Raw genomic sequence first — 8,475 nt, forward strand, 5'->3', positions numbered from 1 at the left:
GTGGCGGAAACTTTCCAAGTATTGGCCCTCATTCCTATTGGAAATAATGACATTTTACTCAATACAGTAAGTTATTAGATCTTGCACAAAATCATCAGTTTAGTCTTTCAGTTTTACCTCTAAATGTGGTGGTTTGGATCATTTGAGATTGGCTAAACTGTCAGTTTTTCTGATGTCTTTCCCTGTCATTGTTGTAATACTGTGTGAGGGCTAGTATCATAATAAAAAATCATGGCCAAAACTACAAAAACAAGAAAGTCACTCTGAGCGCAGGCCAAGCCCTACATCAAAATGTTTTTAAAAAAGTGAAAATAATTGGTTTATTTGCATAATTGGTTGATTATATAAAGACAAACTAAAAGGTTGGTTCTTCCCTCACTCAGATACGACCCACAGGAGCAAACTGAATGAGTGCAGGAGACACATCCTGATACATTAACATAAGGCTGTTTCCATTACAGCCCAATACCCAGAACGAGGCGGGTCTTTTTTTGGTCATTTTGTGTCTTTTTTGGTCCTTTAGTCCAACATAAAATGTGATTTTGAATCCTTTTTTTTACTTTCAAAACACTCTCATGCTCAATAAAGAATTTTAAATGTTGCAAATGTGAACGAAGGTGTCAAATCTACCATATAAGAGGGTTCCATCCAGTTCTATCATTTGATACTAAATCTATTTGAGCTTGTCTCCAGTTTTACTTGGTATATCATCATCAAACTGAAACTGGCCTCATGGAGTTTACAGCCAGAACTTTAGAGGTAAATTTACAGTAGGGCTCCACGCTGCTTTGTTTTCTAGTCTGGATGGAGTCAACAAGTCTGGATTATTTGGAGCTTTTGGAGACTCCAGAGAGTTAATTCAGCACTTTCTTTTTAGGGATTTTGAGATGTTGATTTAGTTGCAGTTTTACAGCCATCCAGTAGGGGGCGCTGTCGAGAAATACAAGGGGTCTAGAACTGTGTGTCTGAATCTGCAGTCTCCGGGTTGAAGCTAAGACTATTGAAGCTGCTGTACAAGTGAAACTTTGGCTTGTATTTTAAGGAAAGACAGTTTTATTTTGACGTTTTTCCATAATCCTGCTAACAAACAAACAAATGGTAACAAAAACATAACCTCCGTGGCAGATATAGGAAAAAATGATCACAAGTTGTGGCTGGGGAGAGGGGCGCCTGGAATGCCCTGCTTAGCCTGCTGCCCCCGCGACCCGGCCCTGGATAAGCTGACGAGAAGGGATGGATGGATGGATGGATGATGGATGGATGGATGGATGGAAGGATGGATGGATGGATGGATGGATGGATGATGGATGGATGGATGGATGGATGATGGATGGATGGATGATGGATGATGGATGATGGATGATGGATGGATGGATGGATGGATGGATGGATGATGGATGGATGGATGGATGGATGATGGATGGATGGATGGATGGACAAGTTGTAAAAAAACAACAACAAAAAAACATAATTATCCTTTAGAATGCTCTGCTTAGCCTGCTGCCCCCGCGACCCGGCCCCGGATAAGCGGACGAGAATGGATGAATGGATGGATGGATGGATGGATGGATGGATGGATGGATGGATGGATGGATGGATGGATGGACAAGTTGTAAAAAAACAACAACAAAAAAACATAATTATCCTTTAGAATGCTCTGCTTAGCCTGCTGCCCCTGCGACCCGGCCCCGGATAAGCGGACGAGGATGGATGCATGGATGGATGAATGGATGGATGGATGGATGGATGGATGGACAAGTTGTAAAAAAACAACAACAAAAAAACATAATTATCCTTTAGAATGCTCTGCTTAGCCTGCTGCCCCCGCGACCCGGCCCCGGATAAGCGGACGAGAATGGATGGATGGATGGATGAATGGATGGATGGATGGATGGATGGATGGATGGATGGATGGATGGACAAGTTGTAAAAAAACAACAACAAAAAAACATAATTATCCTTCAGAATGCTCTGCTTAGCCTGCTGCCCCTGCGACCCGGCCCCGGATAAGCGGACGAGGATGGATGCATGGATGGATGGATGGATGGATGGATGGATGGATAAGTTGTAAAAAAACAACAAAAAAACATAATTATCCTTTAATTTTTTTCCACAATACTGTGTGGAACCTGAAGCTCCCCCTCCCTCTCCCATCACAGGTTGTGTTTGCCAAAGATCCAATCTGCTGACGGAGAGAGAGCGAGAGAGGAGGGAGGCGGGAGAGAAAGCCAACGCTGAAGGAGAGAAGACGAATCTCTGAGCTCCTCACTGGCTTCAGATCAGCTGATAAGGTAAGAGCTCTGCTGCTCTCTGAGCTACAATTATTATTCATTATTATCTAATTTATTTTACGAGCAAATCCTCAACATGTTGCTTTTTTTCCTCTTTTTGTGGTTGAATTTCTCACTTTAAAATCCTTTCTTTGGACTCATGTGATCATTTATTGGTGTGCTGTGCATGCTGAAGTAATGCAAAGGCTTTCTGCTCTGTTTGATGTGCATTATCTATTAATTTGAGTTCATAGATTGGGCTTCATATTGTTCTTCCTACGGCAAATCATCACCTTAATTATTTTCTATATTTTTTTAGTACCACAGCAATGTTTCCCGGTCAATTTTTAGCCATTGAACAAATGCGAATGAACGTTAAAATCATGGGTCTCAAACTCTTTTTAAATTTTATGTCTTTTTTTTAAGTAATTTCTTTTTTTCTGTCATTTTGTGTCTTATTTTAGTAATTTGGTGTCTTTTTTAAATAATTTGGTGTCTTTTTTTTGTAATTCTGTGTCTTTATTGGTTATTCAGTGTATTTTTTGGTCATTTTTAAGTCTTTTTAAAGTCATTTAGTGTTTTTTTTTTGTAATTTTGTGTCTTTTTTTGTTCATTTTGTGGCCTTTTTTTTTTAGTAAATTTGTCTTTTTTTGGTCATTCTGTATCTTTTTAAAGTCATTTAGTGTTTTTTGGTAATTTTGTGTCCTTTTTTGTAATTCTGCGTCCTTTTTTTGTCTTTTTTTGTCTTTTTTTGTTTTTTTAAGTAAATTAGTTTTTTTTCTGTCATTTTCTGTCTTTTTTGGTAATTTTGTGTCCTTTTTAAATAATGTTGTGTCTTTTTTGGTAATTCTGTGTATTTTCTTTTTTTAAAAAGTAATTTAGGTTTTTTTGGGTCATTTTGTGTCATTTTTTAATAATTTTTTTGTCTTTTTTGGTAATTGTGTATTTTTTGGTCATTTTGTGTCTTTTTAAAGTCATATAGTGTTTTTTCGGTCATTTTAAAAACAAAAACTGTTTTTTAAGATTAATTGTGACACTTTAACATTTTTGACTTTAACATTTCTACAACGCAATCACAATTGGAGCACAATATGGGAATTTACGCCAAGTAGGACACATTTGAGATTAGTCGCACCTTAGGGAATAAAAATCCCTGGTAACACTGGGACATCAGCATGTTCAGGCTGTGGATATGAAATCCTGAATTGGGTCAATAATCCTGTAAAATATGCCATATTCATTAAACCTAATAAGGCAATACAATCTCATTTTCACTCTGAAATGAATTCAATTAAAAGTGAATTGTTGATTTGGGTTGCCAAGTCCCACTGAGTTTATTTTTTTTAGTATTGACTTATTGAAATATTTCCTTGTTTTTTCCGTCCAGCAAAATTAGACCTCAGAATTTAAATAACTTAGCAGCAGGCAAATTTAATTTTAATCCAAAGTACATTTTAAAAAGCCTGCTGTTAGTAATGAGTTTCCATCTCTTCCTCCAAAAAAAAGTGTGTAATGATTGAGGTAAACTCTCTACTGGAGGTGGAGCCATTTAAAAACACAACATGAATGGTTTTCTTGCAGTTTAGCTGCTGGCAGCCGTCCACTGCTGCTGTCCAGTGAAGTGGACAGAGGGACAATGGATCCATTCTCACTGTTGATCTGTCACCGTCTCTGTCCAGCACAATCCCAACAACCCCTCAACCCCCCACATCACCCACCCACGCCTACGCCACACTACGCTATTAGCATGTGTGTGTGTGTGTCTGTTTACACTGCGTGGATTCTGCTGCGACTTTAACTCCGAGTACAGGATCAGGAATTGTTGCCAACTGTTGGAAAAGTAAAACACATACAGTCTGTCTGAAGTAGTGAAGTGATATGTGCTGCCCACTGGTGTGTTCACAAAGAATGGGTTTAATCAGGGGTCTCAAACTCAAATTACCTGGGGGGTCGCTGGAGGCAGTATCAAAATGACCAAAAAAAGACACAAAATTAGTAAAAAAAGACACAAAATTACCATAAAAGACACAGAATTATTAAAAAAGACACACATTTTTTTAAAAGACACAAAATGACCAAAAAAAGACACAAAATGACCATAAAAGACACAGAATTATTGAAAAAGACACACATTTTTTAAAAAGACACAAAATTATTTTAAAAAGACACAAAATGACCAAAAGACGACACAAAATGACCAAAAAAATACACAAAATGGCCAAAAAATACACAGGATTACCAAAAAAGACACAGAAATATTAAAAAAGACACACAATTACAAAAAGACACAAAATTACCAAAAAAAGACACAAAATTACAAAAAAAAGACACAAAATGACCAAAAACACACACAAAATTACCAAAAAAGACACAAAATGACTGAAAAAACACTAAATTACTTTAAAAAGACACAAAATGACCAAAAAAGACACAAAATGACCAAAAAAATACCCAAAATGACCAAAAACGGACACAAAATGACCAAAAAAAGACACAAAATTACCAAAAGAGACACAAAATTATTTTAAAAAGACACAAAATGACCAAAAAAAGTAATTAAAGGGACCTTCCACACACAACACGGTAAAGTGCCATTCATATAAAACTCACATTAAACTTTCATATCAAGGTGGGGGCCACAAAATATCGTCACGAGGCCCGTAATTGGCCCGCGTGGGTTAAATGCAGAGTTTGACTTTCCCCATCGTCTGTATAACGACAGAACAAGGTGATGAAATTGAAAGAAGGCTTATTAATATTTAGAGATCACCGTTGATTAGATCATTTAAACCCCGTATTAAAAGCCTTGTTACAAAACTGAATCTCACATTAGGATTCTTTCTCAGAAACAAATCTTGCTTCTCTTATCAGTCAAGGAAATATTAGATTTCTGCAACTTCCTTGGACGAGAATGTGGAGCTAAGTTAGCAGCTAGTGCTAGCTAGCTAGCTTGGCTAGCAAGATGCAAAAATTAACAGCTGACTCCATAGATTGTCTTTTAGTACAAGTCATTTCTAGGCAACCAACAATCATGGAAAACATTATCAGACCCTTGTTTTCTTCAGTTTCTTGTTCATTGTAATGCCTGGTACAACTAAAGGTACATTTGTTTGGACAAATATAATGATAACAACAAAAATAGCTGATAAGAGTTTAATTTAAGAGCTGATATCTAGACATTTTGTGTTTTATCAAGGAAACCAGGGACAATGTCTAGATATCAGCTCTTAAATTAAACTCTTATCAGCTATTTTTGTTATCATATCAGAAAACACTATTAATAATGACAATAATAATAATAATAATATTATTATTAATAATAATAATAATAATAACAATAATAATACATTAGCTGAAGTAAATAAATGATTAATTAGATTTTAAAAACTGATAAATCAGTAAATAAATATACTACAGGCCAAAAGTTTGGAAGCAAGGACAATTCAGGTCAGACAACTTACATTTTTTGTTCACAGTGACTTTTTTTTTAAAAACATTTTGAATTATTTGGGTTTTTGGATATATTTACTGCATGATCAGACTTTAGTTCCATTAGATTGAACCATTTTCCTCAATTTACCTTTAGGTATACAGTGATATTACCAGACCATATTGGGTGTCCGGGGCTGTTAAAAAGGTTGTTATAGCTCTAACAGTTGGATCATTAAGTTATTAAAAGAAAACAAGATGGTGGTCATGGTGAAAACCAATCTGACTGTTGGTGGGAGATGATGATCACACTTCTTATTGCCAATCCTCCATGCTGTTGTTTTCTGGGGCTATAAAAGCTGCGGTGTGCTTGAAATGAACTCGTTTTACAACAAGTTGTCTGATCATGTCTGAAGGCGAAAGTGCTGAATGGTGAAATTCTGGCTTTCGTGACTACTGGAGACTTAAATGGGGAAAAAAAGTGATGAAAATAGTTCTATGATAAATGAAATTAGAGCCATGGAGAAACTCCAACCCGCTTACTTTCTCATGTCTGCACAGCTGAACAATCACAGCGTGAAACTGACGTTAAAATCAAATTTGTCGAGTCCAAAAGTGCCAAAATTGTTGCACATAATTACAGGGGGGGGGCCTGTAATTATGTCTTTGTTGTCTTTGTTTGAACCACACTGACCCCTTATCAACAATGTCACGATCTGCAGCCATTACACAGCCACAGGAGGTTGGTGGACAGGAAAACACACACATGAGGCGCATTAAACACTCCAACAAACAGCTAATTATGCTTTTCTTTTAGTCTGAATGAGAGAAAGGTGTTATAAGTGTGGTATAAAGAGAGCCGTGTACTGTATGGATGCAATCAGTTGGTTTCAGTGGCGGTTCTGGACCAGTTTTACTGTGGGGGGCCAAGGAGGGGCCAGTGTTTAATCAGAGGGGCCCATTAAAAAACGGCAAAGATGATATTTGAGCATTCAAAACCTTTATTTTATTTTATCTTATTGAATAATCTCATTTAAGTACATTTGGAAGACACAAATACATTGATTGGAACAATGAGACGGACTCACCAACAATAACAGTTATTTTTGTACGAGAATTACATTTCTCATATTTGTGCTTTTATTTTGAAAGTGCAATACAGCAAGAATTATCTTATATATATATACAATCTTTTATTGCACAATTAAACTATTATACAATGTCCACATTCTGGGTTTCCTTTGTGTACAATGAGATATTGTTTAAACAAAAAATAGGTAAGAATTGTTCCGACGTTCATCGTTATAAATTGATCATTTTATTATTAATTAAAACCAACCAGTGGCGGTTCTTCACAGGGGCCTACCGGGGCCACTGCCCCTGTGAAGAACCGCCACTGGTTGGTTTTCATCAATGTTTGAGTAGCAGACAATGATGTTTTTAATAGATTTATTAACAGGACGTTACTCCTCTGCTTTGGAAACCTTCGTTCTCCCATCACTAAGGCCTCGGCTCAGCAGCTCCATGTGGCCGGAGGATCTCGCTAAAAGCCTCCAGAGTTACAACCACGACAGAAAGGTCGAAACAAGAGACAGAAACAAACGAGCCAGGCCAGAGAAAAGGGGATTGTTGTGATTAAAAGACAATTATCTGTGCACATCGACTTCCCAGTGTTGTGCGGTGTCAGGCTCGAGCTGAGCTGTTCTGTCCCAGAAGGCCTCGGGAGACAATGGCTACTGTGTCAGGAGGAGGAGGGGGGTTATAACAAGTCCTGGGGTTTCATGACACTGTCACAGCACCATGCTACTGTTGGACGGCTCCTAATGCCACATCTCGGCTCCACAATGTGTTGTGTTTTTATTATGGTAGGAAGGATGACTTGGCAGGGTTGATGCAGGCTTTTGCCAAATTTGATGTGTAATTGACTGGAGAAAATAAGGCTTTAGGCGAACCTAAACAGAATAAAAATCACAGTATCATAATTTAAATGAAGTTATCTTGATTATCTTTGCATTCCTGCTGCTTCTTCAATAACGTGTTTCATATCAGTAGCAGGGGCGCAGATGGGATTCTTGAACTAATGAACAAATGATTTCAACTCAGTTATTTTTCCACTCCATGCCTTAAACAAATTTGTTTTATTTAAACATTTTTAACGAACTGTAGTGTAAACAACAACCGACATATTAAGATAAATAAAAATTAGTTTGAACATGAAATTCCCAGTGCAGCCAAACAAATTTACTGACTTGAAGCTGACTCAATGAAGGACCCAAACACATCTCTCCTCCTTTATAACCCTGAACATACTGCTGGGAAATTTCTTGTCCGTCCAGTCTGTCAAGACTTTAGAACCAGTGATTCCCAGAGGATTTTCTGAGACTATGATCGGGGACCCAAACAGAGTAGGGGGGTCTGGGAGCATGCTCCCCTGGAGGACATTTTTGCCCTAAAAGCCTAAATTTGGGGCCTCTCACACATTCTAATGCCACTATTCCATCTTAATCATTGCATATTTTAAATTAATTATTGTAAAGGAGAAATAAGGATTCTGTTTTATTTAAGACATCTTATTTTGACAGTTTTCTTGTAAATTCTGTGATGGATTCTGCTAACATATCCATATGCTCTTATTTTGAAAGCTACATGTGTTTGCTTTTAATTTTGAAGGCGGGTCTTCTTACCTTAACGCCTCATGGTGAGTTCAATTTACACTGAAAGTCCAAATAAGACACAAAAAGACACAAAATGACCAAAAAAAAAAGAAACAAAATGA

This window comes from Centropristis striata, chromosome 8 (genome assembly GCF_030273125.1).
Source record: "Centropristis striata isolate RG_2023a ecotype Rhode Island chromosome 8, C.striata_1.0, whole genome shotgun sequence".
NCBI lineage: Eukaryota > Metazoa > Chordata > Actinopteri > Perciformes > Serranidae > Centropristis > Centropristis striata.